The sequence below is a fragment of the Mercenaria mercenaria genome, chromosome 6, assembly GCF_021730395.1.
Source record: "Mercenaria mercenaria strain notata chromosome 6, MADL_Memer_1, whole genome shotgun sequence".
NCBI lineage: Eukaryota > Metazoa > Mollusca > Bivalvia > Venerida > Veneridae > Mercenaria > Mercenaria mercenaria.
Window position 1 is genome coordinate 10,777,932 of NC_069366.1, and position 22,215 is coordinate 10,800,146.

The 22,215-nt window shown below is 34.5% G+C and overlaps 1 protein-coding gene across 1 annotated transcript in view; it reads right to left on the minus strand.

The window, feature by feature from the left end:
* Positions 1-22,215, minus strand: part of LOC123549678 (uncharacterized) — a 226,715-nt gene that overhangs the window by 131,203 nt on the left and 73,297 nt on the right. The gene's annotated exons all lie outside the window — the stretch shown is intronic.

Genomic DNA, 22,215 nt, shown 5'->3' on the forward strand with positions numbered 1-22,215 from the left:
TCACGTTGATTAACTTAAAATCCTTTTTCGGGCTGAAAATGTCCACTCCCCGATCGATCTACATATAAGCTATTAAACAGTTGTTTTACATAAGGCAGTGGCTAGGTTTACGGTACCGTACTTCTAGTTTCTGATTCTAGGAGTACGGTAGTTTCAGATCTCCAGATAAACCTTAGATGAAGATAGGCTAATAGTACGGAAGTGTTGAGCATGAAATTTACGTTAAAACGCTTAAAGTGAATTAAAATGCCCTTAATGAAAAAAAAGGTAATGACGAAAATAAAAACTGGCGTTTTTTTTTACCATCTTTTGAACTTAAATTATTCGAGAATGACAACGATATTTCCTCCATGCAATTAGTTTGTTCCAAAATGACGGCCAGATAATTACGAAATCAACAGCGGACCTGTAACTCGCTATTTCAAGTAAAATAAGTAAGTTTGTATATATTTGCGTATATATTTTATGTCTCATAAATACTTCCTTTATCCTAGTCTGTCCTCATAAGGTTGTCTAGAGATACGGAACTTCGGTAATCATAGAATCGGTATCATAATCCTAGCCACAGCCTTTACATAAATGTAAACTTCTCATATAGCACAATAGGCTATTTTCAAACTCGTCCTTCGGTGACACAGCCTGTTTGTTATGTATACTTGGTTCACATTGTGTATGAATGCTTATTATAATAAAAAATACATTTCCCGGCCGAATCTCTCACTTGAACTTAAGCGTATGTGTTACATATTACAGTAAGGCAATGACTACCTCTTCTGAAACATCTAATTTACAGAAATTGTTTACTTGTTACGTGACATTTAAATTAAATTGTCGTCCTTCGCCTTCCACAGGGTATATCGCGCAATCGCCACGCAGATCTGTCCTTCCTTACACTCACATTCTCCTCTGCAACAACCTATAAATGTCAGATTTTTTTACGTAACTCTGAAACGACATTTTTCACAAGTTTAAGAATAATGGTTCCTTCAGCCCAATCAGTTACTTCGACACGAAGTATTCTTAAAAGAAATCATTTACCACATTCCGGCTAAATGCATGGGCTATACATTTGTTTCATACAGTAACTCTGTAAATAGTAATCTAATTCAAGTGTCCTCTCTTTCCCCTCATATTATAGTATTGGATATAAGAAAACTGTGAGCTTTCTTAAAATGTTAGAGGGAAAGGAGAAAGACACAATAACAATGTGTTATCAACTCATGCACTGACATATTTCTATTTCTTTCTTTTTTTGTTTTTAAAGAAAAAAATATATATATATATATATATATATATATATATATATATCCAAAACTTCAACATAGGCTGGATAGCTACTTTACACCTAGGCTACGCTCATGAACATCTGACTTCATCATGCATGTCCAGTAAACAACTGACCAAGTGGCTTATCATAATCGGGGCACATAGAGGGCACTTGAAATAATATATTCTGTATCTATTTGTTTATCACTTGTCACGTAATCTTTGATCAAATATATGATAATCTCTTACAATCAGCCAAAATCTTTTCAGTTCCCATGATAGATAAACGAGTGTTTATTTCCTGAAACAACAGTAAACCATATTAACTGATGGTAGTTAGTTCAATGCTAAAACTTGAATTGAGCATGGCAGCAACAGTATATATTCTATACAAGGTCACACTTATCATCACCGCAATGAAGGTCCCAAATAAGACTTCCCTTGTTTTGTTTTCTTCTGACAATGAATTGGACTACTTCATTCTTCCATTCCGTGTGTTTAGAGGTCCACCATTTGAACACTATCAATAATGATTCACAAATAATAAACCCTTTCACCAAAACAGCAAGTCAAAATCAGTTTTATTTAATAAGTGATATTCGATAAAAATCACCCATATAATTTCGATTACATCAAAGCAATATAACTCCCATTAACGCTCCCTCTAGAGCCTTGGATGAAAACAAATGCTAAGCCGATGGCCCAGAAGTACCGTGACTAAATTTATAGCCTGGCTGGTTTTTTAACATGTCAAATATTCACTGTTAATCCCAGAAATTCTTCAAATAAAGGTTTTCTATTTGAACTTCTAAAAAATTAACAAAAGTGTCAATGGACCCGTAACTTAGGCTGTCCTTACAACATACATACTGACTGTTAAGTATACTGCATATATTTTGTCAGATAAATAGCAAGTTTCTCACATCACACAGAAGAAAACAACTGAATGAAATCATTATAATTCTGACTATAAAAATATGAAGTTGTTCATCATTTGACTAAAAAACATGAATATTCTCAGTTGAATGCCACCTCTCATTAATCTTTAGCATTTTATGAAAGACAGCATCAGCATAAAAGAACATTCTTTAAATGCTTTATACACACGCAAATATTCAGTTCAGTCTTGCCGCATGCATTATCTAGTTATTAAAATTTTGTATAAAGGGAGAGGTCATTGACAGTCACGGGACCAGCATTAGTGGTTGTGGTCTCCCTGTTCAACTCCTCTATTTAAGATGATGTAAGTTAACTGAAAACTTTAATTCTGCTGCATCTTTACAAAGTCCTTTTGCTCAGTGTCTCTTCATTGTCAAATTTTATTGTTTCGTTATGTTTACCATTATAACTGAACATAAGGAAAACTTATTCATTTTCAGACGCTGGATAAAATAATCAAATTAGATAAAATTTTCTCTCGTTTTTGCATTTTCTTCACAACATACGTGGCTTTCACTGTCATTTATTGCCACACTTTGAAGTTATTCTCTACACATCTTGATCTATCTTGATCTTGGTAATGTTATACACTTGTTATTTTGAACTTTGGTCTCCAACATCTGAGACTGTAAATAAACATTGATTTCAACTATTTTATAACGGACATTGTCATACAGTCACAATCACAATGAATAATCATATACCAGAGACTGGAATCATATACCATCAACATGTGCAACCACGTAATGGTTATCTTAACCTGGGAATATTCTACATCAACCAAACTGATCATTTTTAATCCGGTCATGTTTATACAGCTGCAATACTTTATACACAAATTGGTTGCATCTTGAAACAGGATACTTTCCCAGGCCATTTATGACATATGTCTTTAAAGCATCATATCTTGCCCATACTCTTTGTACACAAATATTTAGCAAACTTGATTCGACCCCAGATCCTTTCTAAATGGTGCATTCTTACCACTGTACTTACAATATCACACACTTCTTACTTAAATGTATATGTATAAACTATGAATCACTATGCATATCCTCGAACAAGACATTTAAATTTTACCACTTGAACTCAGCACAATCCAACCCCTGTGATTGAAAATTTTGCCTCAAATCTCCAATTTCTATAATGTGCATCCCGGACAAGGAAATGTTACCAAAAGCTCTCCCTGCAACATCCTTTCACAAAAATATTCAAAGGAATTTTAGTTTTTCACGTGCATCTCTGCACAAGACATTCACCACAGAATTGCTTCTCCCCAGTTTCTAACACTTTCACAAGAACTTTCCTGTGCATACTTTCCCTACACTATTAAATCATGTGCAGATAATGTAAAACTGGCTGATACCCGTTTTTCCGTTTTTTTTTTTGTTTTGTTTTGTTTTTTTATTGACAAATATGATCATGTCCGCCACCGCATAAAAAATTTGCAAACGAAAACTCGTCTTTCCACGAAAACCGTACATCATTAAACATCATTGTGAATCATTGATAGAAAATATGTAACTGAAAATTCGTCTTAACAAATCTGATTACTATTGCGCAAGAACTTTGCACAAATGATCATTTGCATCATTTTACAAGAAACCAGTACTGAAAACACTTTTTGGCAAGCTTAATCACGCCCATCGCCGCATAAGAAACCCTTGACTGAAAAGATGTAATTCCGATAAAATATATCACTGTGCAAAAAAAAACAAAAAACAAAAACTCGATCACATGCGCTATTTCACAAGAAATTTCTTATTGAAAATTATTTTCCTTTCAAATATGATCACGTGCATCATTGCACAATGAATTTCTAATTCAGAATTTATTTCCTGTAAATATTATCATGAGCATAATTGCACAAAATTGTTTCTTTTTGCACAAGTATTCTGTTTTCAAACACGACCACGTTTGTCATTCTAAAAGAAATTTGATCCCGTGTTCATCATTGCAAAAGAAGTTTATTGATTTTTTTTTTCAAATATGACAATGACGTACGCGTCTGCACAAGATTTGCAAATACATTCACGTGCATCATAACACAAAATATCTGTCGCCGAGAAATTTGTTTTTCTGATTTTTTGTTCTTAGTATTTTTTTTTATTTTTTTTTTATCACCATGACCACGTGCATCATATCACCAGGAATTCAACACTGATTTTTCTTTTCAAGTAAGATATCTTACATCTTTGCACAAGAGATATGATCACGTGTATCATTGCACTAGAAATATGATCACGTGCATCTTTGCACAAGACATTTGTAAATGAGAAAAAAAAAACGTTTTCTTTGAAATAACACCATATGCAACATTGCAACAAAATCTTGGTCGCTGCAAGTTCATAGTTTGCCTTCACTTCCATGTTCAGCGTTGCACAAATAACCTGCAACTGAAACTTTATTGTTTTGTTGCAAATGTAATGACGTCTTTCACTGTAACAGACAGAAATCTGCAGCCGAAATTCTCGTTTGCTTTTTATTTATTTATTATTTTAAGATATGATCACGTTTTCCATTAAAGTAGACATATGGCCACGTCCATCGCTTCACCAGACATCTGCAACCATTAATCTGCAAACAAGACCACGCGTACCACTGCACTTGATTTTTATTTTTTTTTTTGCAGGTGCATGATTGCACACAATAGTAATTTTTTTTTCCAAATTTTGACACGTGCATCCTGGCACATGAAAGATGAATCGCACTCATCATTATACACAAGAACTTTTACCGAAAAATATTTGTTTTCAAATACGATAACGTGCCCTTTTGCACAAGAAATCTAACTAAAACATTTGTTTTTAAATACGATCACGTGCACTTTTGCACAAGAAATCTAACTAAAACATTTGTTTTCAAATACGATCACGTGCCCTTTTGCACAAGAAATCTAACTAAAACATTTGTTTTCAAAGACGATCACGTGCACTTTTGCACAAGAAATCTAACTAAAACATTTGTTTTCAAATACGATCACGTGCACTTTTGCACAAGAAATCTTACTAAAACATTTGTTTTGAAATACGACCAAATGCACTTTTGCACTAGAAATCTAACTAAAACATTTGTTTTCAAATACGATCACGTGCACTTTTGCACAAGAAATCCAACTAAAATATTTGTTTTCAAATACGATGGCGTGCCCTTTTGCACAAGAAATCTAACTAAAACATTTGTTTTCAAATACGATCACGTGCACTTTTGCACAAGAAATCTAACTAAAATATTTGTTTTCAAATACGATAACGTGCCCTTTTGCACAAGAAATCTAACTAAAACATTTGTTTTCAAATACGATCACGTGCACTTTTGCACAAGAAATCTATCTAATAACGTTTATTTTCAAATACGATCACATGCACATTTGCACAAAAAAAAAATCTAAGTAATAACATTTGTTTTCATGACACACAAGAACAGTTACCGAAAAAGGTTTGTTTTCAAATACGATCACGTGCACTTTTGCACAAGAAATCTAACTATTAACATTCGTTTCCAAATAAGATTATGTGCACCTTTGCACAAAAAATAACTAAATGACATTAGTTTCAAATAAGATCATGCGCACCTTTGCACAAAATGTAATTTTCAAAAGAAAATATAATTAATAACATTTGTTTTCAAATCAGATCACGTGCACCTTTGCACAAAAATATAACTAAATAACATTTGTTTCAAATGAGATCAGGCGCACTTTGCACAAGAAATATAACTAATAACATTTGTTTTCAAATAAGATCACGTGCACTTTTGCACAAGAAATCTAACTAAAATATTTGTTTTCAAATACGATCACGTGCACTTTTGCACAAGAAGTATATCTAAAATATTTGTTTTCAAATACGATCACGTGCACGTTGCACAAGAATTCTAACTAAAACATTTGTTTTCAAATATGATCGTGTGCACTTTTGCGCAAGAAATATAACTAAAATATTTGTTTTCAAATACGATCACGTGCACTTTGCACAAGAATTCTAACTAAAACATTTGTTTTCAAATATGATCGCGTGCACTTTTGCACTAGAAATATAACTAATAACATTTCTTTTCAAATAAGATCGCGTGCACTTTTATGCAAAAAATATAACTAACAACATTTGTTTTCAAATAAGATCACGTGTATTTTCGCACAAGAAATATATCTAATAACATTTATGTTCAAACAAGATCACGTGCACTTTTACAGAAGAAATCTAACTGTTAACATTTATTTTCAAATAAGATCACGCGCACCTTTGCACAAAAAGTAATTTGCACAAGAAATGTAACTAATAACATTTGTTTTCAAATACGATCACGTGTACTTTGTATAAGATTCTAAGAAAACATTTGTTTTCAAATATGATCGCGTGTACTCTGCACAAGTAATATAACTACTAACATTGTTCTTAAATAAGATCACGTGTACTTTTGCACAAGAAATATAACTATAATATTTGTTTTCAAATATGATCACGTGCACTTTGCACAAGAATTCTAACTAAAACATTTGTTTTCAAATAAGATCACGTGCACTTTTGCACAAGAAATATAACTACTAATATTGTTCTTAAATAAGATCGCGTGCACATTTACGCAAGAAATATAACTAATAACATTTGTTTTCAAATAAGATCACGTGCATTTTCGCACAAGAAATATATCAATAACATTTATGTTCAAACAAGATCACGTGCACTTTTGCACAAGAAATCTAACTGTTAACATTTATTTTCAAATAAGATCACGCGCACCTTTGTACAAAAAGTAAATATGCACAAGAAATGTAACTAATAACATTTGTTTTCAAATACGATCACGTGTACTTTGTGTAAGAGTTCTAAGAAAACCGTTTGTTTTCAAATATGATCGCGTGTACTCTGCACAAGTAATATAACTACTAACATTGTTCTTAAATAAGATCACGTGCACTTTTGCACAAGAAATCTAACTAAAACATTTGTTTTCAAAAACGATCCCTTGCATTGTGCACAAGAATTCTTACTAAAACATTTGTTTTCAAATATGATCGCGTGCACTTTGCACAAGAAATATAACTACTAAGATTGTTCTAAAATAAGATCGCGTGCACTTTTACATAAGAAATATAACCAATAATATTTGTTTTCAAATAATGGCAATGCATTTTTGCACAAAAATATAACTAATAACAATTGTCTTCAAATAAGATCACGTGCATTTTCGCACAAGAAATATATCTATTAACATTTGTTTTCAAACAAGATCACGTGCATCTTTGCACAAGAACTATAACTAATACAATTATCTTCAAATAAGATCTTGTGCTCCTTTGTATAAGAAATCTAACTTAACATTTCTTTTTAAATAAGATCACGTGCACCTTTTGCACAAGAAATATATCAAATAACATTTACTTTCAAAAAAAGATCACGAAAACGTTCGCACAAGAAAATAGCTAATAACATTTGTTTTCAAACAAGATCACGAGCACCTTTGTACAAGAAATATAACTGAAAACATTTGTGTATTTTTAATAAGATCATGCGCATCTTTGCACAATAACTATACCTAATAACGTTTGTTTTCAAACAAGATCACGTTCATCTTTGCACAAGACATATAACTACTAGCATTTGTTCTCAAATAAAATTGTGTGTACCTTTGCATATAAAAAATGAAACTGTTATCAGATAAAATCACGTGCTCCTTTATACAAGAAATCTAGCTAAAACATTTGTTTTCAAACAAGATCACGTGCACTTTTTGCACAAGAAATATATCCAATAACATTTGTTTTCATACAAGATCACGAGCACCTTTGTACAAGAAATATAACTATTAACCTTTGTTTTCAAATAAGATCACGTGCATTATTGCACAAGAAATGATAGGGTCACGAAAACCATTGTACAAAATAATTAAGCAATGTTTGCCCCAAACAAAAGCAGGTATATATCAGTGCACTTGAAATTTGTTTTCAGAAAAGAAATGAACACGTACATCATAGCACAAGAAATTATGACCAGGCTCATCTTTGCCCAAGAAATGTAACTGAAAAACATTTGTATGAAAGTAAGATCACATGCAACACTGCACAATAAATTTGAAATTGATTTTTGTTGTTTTTGTTGTTTCGCAGATATGGTCACGTGCATCATTGCACAAAAATTTACAAACAATTTCATGTGTACCATTACCCAAGAAATTTGCTACTGCAAAATTTATTCGTATCTTCCTTTCTATGCAAACAGCTCTCCCTGAGTTATGTCATTAAGCTTTGATTAACTTGACCCTTGTTTGTTTATGCAAGTGGCTGTGACTGTATTATCTGTAAATATCAAGCATATCTTTATAAAAAGACTGTAATGCTATTAAAAACTGCCAAACTGCCCTAAGCTCTAGGTGGTTCCTGTTTATATCCCATTGACCAATTTATTTACAGTACTCCAACCCTCTAGGGAAGATTCTGTGAAAAGTATGGGGTACTGCAGGGACAGCAAATGTTTCAGCAAAAACCCAACTATTTTCTGCATTGTTCCGCCACATTTACGCTTAAATAAGCATCTTTAAGATTGCAGCTTTGCTAAGTATAAACATGGTTTCATCAGTAAAATAGCAGATTTGAGCGTTTCCATTTTAAAATGTTTCGAATAAATATATTCATTTAATCTTTAAGATCAATAGAACTAAACCGTCTTTTTTATACCTGATAAACACATTTGAATATCTAAAATCCGGTTTTTTTTTTGGGGTTTTTTTTTTTTTTTTTTTTTAATACATGATCATGTGCATCATTTCGCCAAGATTCTGTCATTGATACTTTTCCCTGTCAAATAAGATCTCCTTGCACGAAAAAATATGATCACGTGCATCCTTGCACAAGAAATTTATAACTGAAAAACATAATTTTCCAAACGTGACCACACGTATATCTCACAAACATTAGTTCAGAAAGTTTATCTATTTCTTTTTTTATTTTCAAAAATTTCATCACGTGCGTCATTGCACAAAACATATGCTATTGAAATTTTATTCCTTTTAATACTTCCTATCACGTGTTTCCATGCTGACAAAACCATACCACAGGATTTAATTGGTTTATTTTATTTTTTGCACCCATAACATAATAAATATTTTTGGTATTTTTGCATCTTAGCACAAAAAAAAAACTACAACAACACAACAAGCACTGTCAACAGTTTTGAGTCCTCAACAAAACTCCTAAATACACATGTCCCTACATCACTTTTACTTGAATATCCTTCACTTGCAACTGTAACACCGTCTTTCAGGCAAAGATTCAATTAAATACGTAAATCACCTCAGACTGCCAATAACATTATATACCACCAGTTACACGTGCGACAACACAAATAAACTTCACGGTTTTGATCGCCACATAGCATTCTTTATATTTCGTTGCTAAAAAAAAAAATAAAAAAAACTACTTTCTGTACATAATAATACCATTTACCTGTGCCAGTAGCACTACCAACGTTCGTTACTCAAAACCTAATTCTAGTAGCATACTCTAGTAACATTTTGAACAATTTATACTAGTTGCAGTGTACATTCAGACTATTTTCTAACATATAACAAATAATTTCTCAATTTGTTTATATTTCAGTAACAAAACAATGGCTATGCTTCCAGTAAATATAACAGAAACTATGAGGAAAAAACTCAAGTTGACAGTCTATCATGGCAACAAACTCTTTTTAATACATTGATCTACCAGTTATATGTGCTAGTTCATGAAATTGAATATACACGTATATTATATACATTATAACTTACATTCTCTACAACTATTAAATCTCGTCGACACTGCACATCACAGTACGTGCATTTCACTTTTACGATTTCCGAGTTATTTAAACATTTTGTGCATTAGACTACTTTCAAAACACCAACTGAAAAACCAAACATAACAATTCAGTTCTGACAAATAAAAGAAATATTTGATATCAGACCTCTCGTCAGTCACTTTACTCTCATATATTACAATTTTTAATCACTAATCTTTAGCATCTCATATTAGTCTGGTTGCAATAATGAAGAAAATAAACATACCGGTTCGATACACTTTTCCTTATTCCTATCACCTCTCATCGTCTACCTTACCTTTTACGTTTCCATACATATTTAATACATACATATTTAATTTCATCACTATGTTTATATGTATATCCATTGCTACTCCTTTGAAATCAAGAAAAGAGAGACAACGTATTATTGTCCAAGACAATTGTTATGTCTAACATTAAATTGTATCAGCTACATTAACAACGATGCTGCTGCATGCATGTCCAGTAAACAACTGACCAAGTGGCTTATCATAATCGGGGCACATAGAGGGCACTTGAAATAGTGTGATGAGCAGCAATGGATTGCGTAGCTATGTTTTTTGGAGTTAACACATCTACACAGTCTGTCAATGATCTTCTTCGTTTTGGCTTATGGAGCCAAAATAGCGATGAACGTCGCTTCCGAGCCTTGGCACTGAAAAACAAAATATATAATTGCTAGATATTACATTAAAGTTTTGAAAATAACGGAGGTGCTTCAGTTTAGTGTTATGCGTAAAATATAGGTGCTGTATATTTTGATGAAATCGTGCTTTTTAGAGTAGAAATTGGTTTTAAAAATGGTTTCTTTTCTTTTAATGTTTCTACGGATAAAAATTGAATATATTTGTAAAAATCTATGCTCAGAACATCATGAATCATTGAAAAATTACAATAAACGATTTACATTTGCTGCATTTGTACAGCAGTGCTCAAACTGTAACGATTATTTGGCGAAAACTGCTTAATCTTTTCATTTTGTTTTCATGCAGGTGGAAGCTTAGAAGTTACTTATGTTCCGTGATAACATCAGTAAAATCAACTTACGTTTCTAAAGTCGTATTTTTTCACGTATTCGCCTCCTGCTCCATGGCGTGTTTACATTTTTTGTACGTAAAAGTTCGTTGCTTATACCAAAAAGTGAAGGCACCGCAAGTTTTGTACAAACAATATAGGATTGATCATACACCGTGATATCGGCTAAAGTTTATTCAACCCAGGGTGGCACATCGTACAGCGGATGAGCTGTAAATAATGGCTTGCTTTGAAAATATGCATTACCACTGATAAGATTTACCATTATTTAAACACCTTTAAGATAAAAATTATGTAATCGGCAAATTTTATCGAAAGTGGAATGATTTCTATGCCCGAAAATACATCCATACCGCTGGCGTGCGCAAGGGAGTTTATAAACAGACTGATGTTTCGTTTGCTCACTGTCGAACCTTTATTTTTGTGCATATTTTTAGTAAAGTAGATCGGTAATAGCCGATTCATCGAAATTCTGAATCGGTAATTCTCTTTTATTTTCTATTTAGTATTCATACGAAAAATCCTGGATATCCGACTTTAACAGTTTTTTTTTGTATTACCCAAATGAATTTTGACACGAGTGTACGGGTTATAGATATTTGCAGTACGGGGTATAGACCGTTTTCAGAAATATCCTTTACGGTGTATAGTCAAAGAAAATTGAGATGTACTGAAGGTTTCATTCAATATGATTACTTAAAGTTATCTTTTTATGTTATTTCAAGAAAAGTTAATACATTTGAAAACGCTCTTCAATCCCACTTTTAAGTATACATCTGAATATTTTTCACCAGAAAAGACAAAGGATGATAAATAATAAAAGTTAATTTCATAAACTGTAAAAATGGAAAACATTAAAACTAAATCGCATATTAGTAACAAATCACAGCAGTGTAACATTTTCATTGTAATTATGTCTCCCCCAGGAGACATATTGTTTTTGCCCTGTCCGTCCGTCCGTCCGTACGTACGTCACACTTCATTTCCGAGCAATAACTGGAGAACCATTTGACCTAGAACCTTCAAACTTTATAGGGTTGTAGGGCTGCTGGAGTAGACGACCCCTATTGTTTTTGGGGTCACTCTGTCAAAGGTCAAGGTCACAGGGGCCTGAACATTGAAAACCATTTCCGATCAATAACTAGAGAACCACTTGACCCAGAATGTTGAAACTTCATAGGATGATTGATCATGAAGAGTAGATGACCCCTATCGATTTTGGGGTCACTCCGTCAAAGGTCAAGGTCACAGGGACCTGAACATGGAAAACCATTTCCGATCAATAACTGGAGAATCACTTGACCCAGAATATTGAAACTTCATAGGATGATTGTACATGCAAAGTAGATGACCCCTATCGATTTTGGAGTCACTCCACTAAAGGTCAAGGTCACAGGGGCCTGAACATTGAAAACCATTTCCGGTCAGTAACTTGAGAACCACTTGACCCAGAATGTTGAAACTTAATAGGATGATTGGTCATGCAGAGTAGATGACCCCTAACGATTTTTGGGTCACTCTGTGAAAGGTCAAGGCCACAGGGGCCTGAACATTGAAAACCATTTCCGGTCAGTAACTTGAGAACCACTTGACCCAGAATGATGAAATTTCATAGGATGATTGGTCATGCAGAGTAGATGACGTCCGTCTGTCCGTCCGTCCGTCCGTCCGTCCGTCCTTCAGTCCGTCCGTCCGTACGTACGTCACACTTCATTTCCGAACAATAACTGGAGAACCATTTGACCTAGAACCTTCAAACTTTATAGGGTTGTAGGGCTGCTGGAGTAGACGACCCCTATTGTTTTTGGGGTCACTCTGTCAAAGGTCAAGGTCACAGGGGCCTGAACATTGAAAACCATTTCCGATCAATAACTAGAGAACCACTTGACCCAGAATGTTGAAACTTCATAGGATGATTGATCATGAAGAGTAGATGATCCCTATCGATTTTGGGGTCACTCTGTCAAAGGTCAAGGTCACAGGGGCCTGAACATGGAAAACCATTTCCGATCAATAACTGGAGAACCACTTGATCCAGAATGTTGAAACTTCATAGGATGATTGTATATGCAAAGTAGATGACCCCTATCAATTTTGGGGTCACTCCATTAAAAGACAAGGTCACAGAGGCCTGAACATTGAAAACCATTTCCGGTCAGAAACTTGAGAACCACTTGAGCCAGAATGATGAAACTTCATAGGATGATTGGTCATGCAGAGTAGATGACCCCTAACGATTTTGGGGTCACTCTATTAAAGGTCAAGGCCACAGGGGCCTGAACATGGAAAACCATTTCCAATCAATAACTTGAGAACCTCTCAACCCAGAATATTGAAACTTCATAGGATGATTGTTCATACAGAGTAAATGACCTCTATTGTTTTTGGAGTCACTCCGTTAAAGGTCAAGGTCACAGGGGCCTGAACATTGATAACCAGTTCCGATCAATAACTTGAGAACCACTTGACCCAGAATGTTGAAACTTCATAGGATGATTGAACATGCAGAGTAGATGACCCCTATTGATTTTGGAGTCAGTCAATTTAAGGTCAAGGTCACAGTGGCCTGTTCATGTAAATCATTTTTTGGAAATAACTTGAGAACCACTTGACCTACAATGTTGAAACTTAATAGGATGATTGGACATTCAGAGTAGATGACCCCTATTTATTTTGAGGTCACTTGATCAAAGGTCAAGGTCACAGGAGCCTGAACAGTGACTTGAGAACCACTAGGCCCAGAGTGTTGAAATTCAACGGGATGACTGGACATGCCAAGTAGATGATCCCTATTGCAGCAAACCATCAGTGTCTCTTTGACTTTCGCTCCTGACCCCTTTTGACTTCTTGCCTATAGGACTTTGCATTTGGGGAGACATGCGCTTTTTTACAAAAGCATTTTCTAGTTATGATTAGAAGTGCATCTCTTTGAGAATTTGTCTGCTATGAGATTTTTTTTCAAGAAGATAACTTAAATAGTTCTTGCCCTAATCTAACCTAATTATAAATTGAACCATAACCAATGAAAACAGTTTATGCAATATATTCTTGTGAAAACAGTAACAATGCATCTTGTTTAACATTTAATTTATGAGATGAATCCCATGTATCAAATTTGTAAGAACGTTTTAGCCTAAAGCAAACATAAAAGTAACAATGTAGTATATGATACCATTTTTGCAACTTCCAGTAAGCCACCCGTATAGACAAACAAACATTCCCATCCGTTACAGATATGCACTTCTAATCTATACTCCGTACAGATTAAAACTATCCCCCTTACAGTATACAGGCGAGAATAACTATACCCTGTACAGTCCATGCATGTGGTTAATGATGAATTTCTTTGCAAGCTGATCACGTAAAGCTCCAGTATTTTGCATGGATTGATATAAGATTGCAATGAACAAATTGTACGATTCACAGTTTTGATAACTGGTGCAGTTACGTTTCTAAACGAAATAAACTTTGCAGGTGTGCTCCGATTAGAGGTGAGCATCCGAACGTTACACAGTTAGTTTAGTCTTTTTGGCCAAGGCAATGTGCTTTCAGTATTCCACATGCATTGTCTATACACCCTAGCTACTTACAGAAGTTTGAATGTAAACACCCTTTTTAAAAAAAAGCATAAAACACGCGTAAAATGAGTCAATGTTAAGTAGAAATGCTAAAATTTGTGATAAAATGACACGTTTATCATTTGATAAATGCATGCCGTGAACACATGTGTCCCGATATCATTACCTATTTGCAATGTGGAGAAAATAAATCTGAATCGTACGATTTATTTAGTTACATACAAAGAAAAATATGTGTTAAATTTCTGCTTTGTAAATGTTCAAATCACAGAGAAATCGGTAATAAAAGAGGGTCGATGGTGTACTGTGTATTGAGTTTTCAAAATAATAATTGTACTGTGTATTGCAGTTTCGTGTACTGAGTATTGATATTGAAAACCATGCATATTTTCAGCATTTATGGTCATTAGATAGACAATGCATGTAATAACATTGGCCCAAATGATGGAATGTCTTTTTCTGTTTGCAGATGACTTTATAGACACAGCGAAAATAACAAGCACCGGTTTGAACACTGATATTACAACTTGCAATTACAGCGGCATGCCAAAAGTCACTCCGAGAAACTGTCGAAAGACTAGCAATTGCCGAGAAAAGACCCAACCACAAGTACCACCGCGAAAATTTATGATAATGTAACACAGGATATGATGACGATAAGTATGGAAAATGTCTCCCCTTATAAGAAGAGCAAACATGAAAATATGTAATCCTTTTGCCTTTACACTACAAAGAGACATTAACCTTGATCAATAGACGACCCTTATCGATTATGGTGTCAAAAGTTCAAATGTCAAGGTCGTAGGGGTTTTGAAATTTAAAAGTGGTTTCTCCTGAATAATCTTAGACTCATTTGACATAGAACCTTCGAACTAGTTTCACTTGGAAACTTCTTAAATATAGTCAAAGCTATTTTATTGCTTTAGATGCATTGTTCTGAAAGGTAATTAGCTCACCACTTGCTTCATACGAAACAAAATAGGCGTCATAATCACTGAGCAATCTGTTTCAAAAGTAGGAGGAAACAGTGCCATGTGTTATTCTTGAAATATAATTTGCACACTTCATTTGCAGGATATATGCCATTTCTGTGTAAACATTATGTGATCAACTTCCCTGTTGACCAAAATAGTATATTTCTTGTCAAGGTCAAATTTGAACAATAGCAAACGATCAAGAACTTATTCCGAATTTTTTTCATGTATTCAAACTGTTGAATGTAAAATGCTAATGATCTTTGGTTTAAACATATTTATTCCCAATAATATACATAATTATATACTAACTTTATAAGTACAGTTGATGGAAAGGTTTAGAACATTTCAATGAACATGACTATTTGTTCTTTATCAAAGTAAAACATGGCTTTTAAAATATTGTTTGTCAAATAGTTTTTGGTAAAATGAATCTGTCACAACAGAACCTATTTCAGTATTGATTCCCAGTCTTTTATGTGGGAGTAATGTACTCTCATCACATTTATGCAGTAACAAGCTGCTTCTTTTTATGTCAATAAGTATTCGTCTGTCTGGCTATTAAGCCTGTTTTTCAAAACAAGTTGCAGTCTTCACTATATCTCATATTAACCAAGTTGTCGATGGAAAACATTTTGCGACGGCCAGAAATATAGGAAACTATTCAGTAAAAGAAAACTTTTCGTGGCAAACAAACTGATTAAAGGCTATTTATTCATCCATCTATTTTTCCACATGCTTTCAAAGACTGTATGACAATACTCTCCGAAACCCTTGTCCGTCCATGGAATTACACATTGTGTATCATTGAATGTTCCATGTACACCGTCGTGTATGTGTCTGTTAATTATATTTTGGTACTGGTAGCATGTGTAAATGTTGAGTTCTGCTAGATGGCGTGGTAGGTAGCATACATTTCCACTGTCCTCAGTGAACAGGCTCCTCTCAATTTGCCCACATCAAAGGTTTCTTTCTGTTGCAAATTGGTTCCTTTTGTAAGCGGGCTCCGTTTTGAAACATGTATTTTAATATTTTCCGAATCAACAGTATTGTTTCTGCAGTTTTTCTCTGCATATGTCTGGTGCTATCTTATAATTTACTTTTTGCGGTTTGGGTCGTTAGCGTACTATATCATTCTCGTCATTTGGGTGGTGTTCAACAAAATGACATACAATTTAAAAAGATATCTGTAACTATTTTTGAAATAATTCAGATAATGTCGACTTAAACAATGCTCAACGTAAGAACAGAATACGCATACAATTCTAAAGTTCTGGTAAGAATAACAAAAATTATTGCCCGCTGTTGCACTATTGTGACTATGAGTTTCGTTTAGAGCTTATTACATGAATTACAACAGATTAAACGCTATAAATATGAATGTACAAACATCACGTATCTTCAGGGCTAGGGAAGTTATTGTTTTGTACTTTGAAAAAAATGATAATGTAAATTTTGTAAGGTTTATTCTGCAAAACTCGGTGATAATATGAACATTACACAGTACAGTAAAATGTGATATCGGTCAATACACAGTACATATTTGTGCACTTAGAAAGGTGAAACTTTGCACATTTTTTCTTTGTATGTAGCTAAATAAATCGTACGATTCAGAATTTTTATCATAAGACAGTAAGTGGCGATATCGGGGGAAATGTGTCCCCGACCTGCATTTATCAGATGATAAAGTTGCCATTTTATCAAAAAAATTAGCGTTTCTTCATAAGATCGACTCATTTTACGCTTGTGAGATCATATACACAGTATCTAATTATTAATTGTAATGCTCTTTTCTTCTTTAGTAGTATAATACAATAGTAAATAGGAGTTTTACTTACCTTGTTGACGAAAAATACTCACGTTTTCGGAAAATACCTTATCACTAAATGGCAGTTCCTCACCGTGATAATGGTTATCTCAAAATACGAACGCAAATAGGTAGAGCAATTATAAATATACAGTTAGTGTTTTATCAGCAAAAGGCTGAAAATGTCACATGATGAAGTGCTAAGTATATTATGCAATACATTCGCTCTACGCTTCCTGGCAGTAGTAGGGCGAGCGGAGTTAATCCATATAATGGTTATCTCAAAATACGAACACAAATAGGTAGCGCAATTATATATATACAGTTAGTGTTTTTATCAGCAAAAGGCTGAAAATGTCACATGATGAAGTGCTAAGTATGTTATGCAATACATTCACTCTACGCTTCCTGGCAGTAGTAGGGTCATTTGGGCCATTTATGCCTCAAAGTCGTTACAACGACTGCAATCATCGGAGGTTAAAAGGTCATACGGCAACGTGTCATATGTACTTAATTCTCCTCAAACAATAAGTTATGATTATTTTACAATGTATTTTGCGGAATTTTTAAATTAGTTATCCTCTGTCCCCATAAACATGATCGCAAAATGGTAAATACTTCGTTTCCTTTTGTTTTCTCTGCAGAAATATATAACAGTTTTAAATGTGTTATCTAAATTAAAACGATTCCTGATATATTTATATTTTTGTATCATGTATCATTTGATGGCATCTAATTAGACCTTTTCGGCGCAACTGTTTATGTATGCGACTACATACATGTATTATGTACTTCGGGCAAAAGTCGGGGGTTGTCTCAAGACAACAACGATTAACGTATCACTGGTTAATCTCATAAGCATGGCACAGCTGACTTTGACCACCATAAGAAATGGTCTTGCACATCGCAATTTTGATTATTGAATGATTCTAAACGAATAAATATTTCAAAATGAGCGAAAATATTTGCCTCTTCTTACGCTCTACCTCCGTAGTTTTGTCGCTCAGTAAAGGTAAAGGTAAAGGTAAATTTTATTTACCGTCGCTTTGTGAAACAATTAACAAAAGCTCTGTAGAGCTTTTTGAGCGACCCTATGTCAAGAGCAGTTAAAACCATTTATACCTTACCCCCAGCAATGTCCTGGTACCCATTTACAGCTGGGTCGACTGAGGCAATCGTGATGAAGTGCCTTGCCCAAGGACACACCGTAGTGGGAGTAGCCAGGATACGAACCTGGGGCCTTCACCTCCGTAGGAAAGCGTCTTAGCCCTCTCGACCAATGCATCCACACACGTGTGAAATGTTTACACAAATTTGAAATCACAATCGTATTTCATAGGAAACCTGGAGCCATCAAACTATTCCTATCTATATAAAAGCGATGACTAATAGAAAATTAATTGCAAGGCTGTCAGTAAATAAATACTCCATCATTAAACTTAATATATATTAGTAGTCTGGTCTCAGTTATAAAAAATATATTTTTGAAAAGATATTCTAAAATCTCATAGGACATTTTGCTCGCTTTACTCTCAATAAATATTGCAGTATTACAGCTAGCGGTAATGTTTAATTTGCCGACCCTACTGCTCATTCATTTCGCATAAACTCCGAAAAAAAATCATTTCTTATATTTACACTATACATTGTATTTCTTTTCCATTTGTAAACAAGGTATATTAAAAATTGCACAGATTTTGTTGCATCAAACATCAAAATCAGCTTCCCGGCTATTCTGTGCACCAGACGGAACATCTGTGACGTAATCTAGGAGCGTTCTCCCTGACTATATGCGGACGTCGTCAAAACAGCGGTCTGTTATCATTTAGTGGCGTTGTTGTAACATCGGTGCAGTTCCCTTTGCTGCGCATACAAAATGAACGTCATAATTTTCAATGGAAAATAACTGGGCGAATTTAAATACTACAGCAAGGATATCCACATACGCTTCTCGTGCAGTAACTATGTTGCCTATTAAAACTAACTTTAAGAAATGACATGACAAAATTTTACCTTTGTGCCTAACCGTCTACACCGTAATAAGTTCTTATTGTGCATAATCTGTGTTGTTTCACATATGCCTTTCACCCATTTATTTATGTTTATTTGTATATGATACTGTTTACAGAAGAAGTAAAATTATGGTTGGCATATTAACAGATGTTTTTGCACCAAGTTTCTATGTACGTAAATAAAGGGGAAAACAGTCGAAGGAAAATCTGGCAGCCCAAACTCCCCTAACTGTCTAATGGCCATAACTGTCTAATGGCCATCTCCTTATTATTGAATCACCAGCAGAGCTTTTATTCTACGGGTGTCGAAGACCCACAAGGCATACGGTATCTGTCGTCCGTCTTTCCTTTACCGTGAATAATTGTCGTTTTCAGCTCTTTGTAAAGTGCACATACAAATTAAATAAAACTTGATATAAATCACCAAACGCCTATTTTCTCTGGACAACCATTAGTTAAATATTATTACCAAGTGGCATAGTCATGGCACAGCTGAATTAGACAGACCACTTAAGGAAAAAGTGATCAAGATTACTTACCGCACCGCCGGAATTTTTATCACGTACTTCCTGTTTTGACTTTGTATTATTATGTATAGTAGTCGCAACTTGACCGCGATGGTTGACCTTAGACTGATTATTCATATCGATTATTTCATAGTAGGAATATGGTGTGCTTAGGGGTGGCCGTCAGTTTTAAACTTATGAAGCGTTTTACGTACACTCCTTTTCAATAATAGGTCGTATCTAATTATGTATTATAATACAAAGGTCAACCATCGGGGTGGATACACTTGCTGACTTATTCGTTAAAATTATTGCTATTTAAAATATGTTTTGTCCAGTGTTTTAAGAAAACCCCTCAAAATTTACCGAAATACATATACAGTTAAGGAGTCGTGTACATTTCCATTTACGCCGAAAAGGTTCATCAGGATTCAACTAAACGCATATAGTGTTGCAAAATTGAATTTATTGGGGGTGGGGGGGGGGGGGGGGCGGGTATTTGATTCACAATCGGAAACTATTTGAAAGTATGTTTGTATTTCTAATATATACTGGTATATATACACTCATGCACTTATCGCCTAGATAGCCTAGTGGTAGAGCGTTCGCTTCGAGTGCGGGAGGTCGTGGGCTCGATACTCGGCCACGTCATACCAAAGACGTGAAAATGGTACCAGTAGCTCCCTTACTTGGCGCTCAGCATTAAAAGAGAAACTGGCTTCTCTGCTCTCATACCCTCGTGGCGATGGATTCCATCAGGAATGTGGTATCGGGAGTGATTTATATAAGTTGTGAAACTTGCTTCACCTTCGACCTATAATAAATTATGTATAAACTAATGTATACACTCATGCACTTGTCACTACTCAGTTGTACAATATGTAGACAATATGTAAATACAACACAATTAGATAAACTTTCAGAATGATTTTGTAAACACTACAAAATGTATTTTATATCTAAACTGATGCAGCAGTCTTTCAAAGGCAATTGAATACGAGACTATTAGAAATATGGACATGAAAGAAATGGTGACCATATTTGAACAATTGTAAAGCCAGTTTTATATATTGTCATGCTAGGTGAGATATGTTTTCAATACTTTATCCATCATCATAATGTTGATAATTCTTTTAACACTCTGTGACCTACATTGATTCAATATCTAAAAAGAAGTTATTTACCATAGTGGTAATATATTTCAAAGGACAGAACATGTTCGGCAAATCATAACCAACATAACATGCATCATCACTCGAGGTAACTTTGCAGAACAAATGATATATTGGACCTCGAATTATAGCCTAGAACATAGAGTTCAATACAAGACTCGATTTCAAAACGTGTATATTTAGTATGAAATGCACATTTGATTTTAATCCCACGCCACGAGTGGAATGGTCTCCGTCCGTCTATAACAATTGTGTTCGCTCCATATAACTTAAACACCTTGAAGGATTTTCATGAAACTTAGGTCAAACGTTTAACTTATGAATACGGAAGAACTTATGAGTCAGCCACTTTGGCTCAAGGTCACGGTCACAACAAAAGGTCAAAGGTTTGAGACTTCCATTTTGTGACCGCTCTGTATCTACTTAACCACTTCAAGGATTTTCATGAAACTTTGGCCAAATGATCACCTTATCAAGACAATGTACACAATTTATGTGTCAGTCATGTCGACTCAAGGTCACAGTCATAACTCAAGGTCAAAGGTTTTGTGTTTGCTCTGTGTCTTCTAATCTCCTAAACCCCTTGATGGCGTTTTATGAAAATTGGTTCAAATGATCACCTTATCTAGACGATATGCAAAATCCATAAGTCAGCCATGTCGGCAAAACGACAAGGTCACAAGTCAAAGTCAAAGTTTTGAGCCTTCCGTTTTGTAATCGCTTTGTATCTCCTTAACCCCTTAAAGGATGTTCATGAAAATTTAAAATGATCACCTCATCAAGACAATGTGCAGAACCCATAGGTCAGCCATGTCGGCTCAAGGTCAAGGTCACAACTCAAGGTCAAAGGTTTGAGCCTTCCTTTCTGTGTCCTCTCTGTATCTCCTAAACCCCTTCAAGGTTTTCATGAAATTGAAGTCAAATGGTCACCTCATCAAAACAATGTGCAGAACCTGTATGTCAGCAATGTCGGCGCAAGGTCAAGGTCACAACTATAGGTCAAAGGTTTGAGCCTTCCATTTTCTGTTCGCTTTGTAATTTAATTATTCTCCTAACCTCCTAAACCCCTTGAAGGATTTTTATGTAACTTGGTTGCAATGATCACCTCA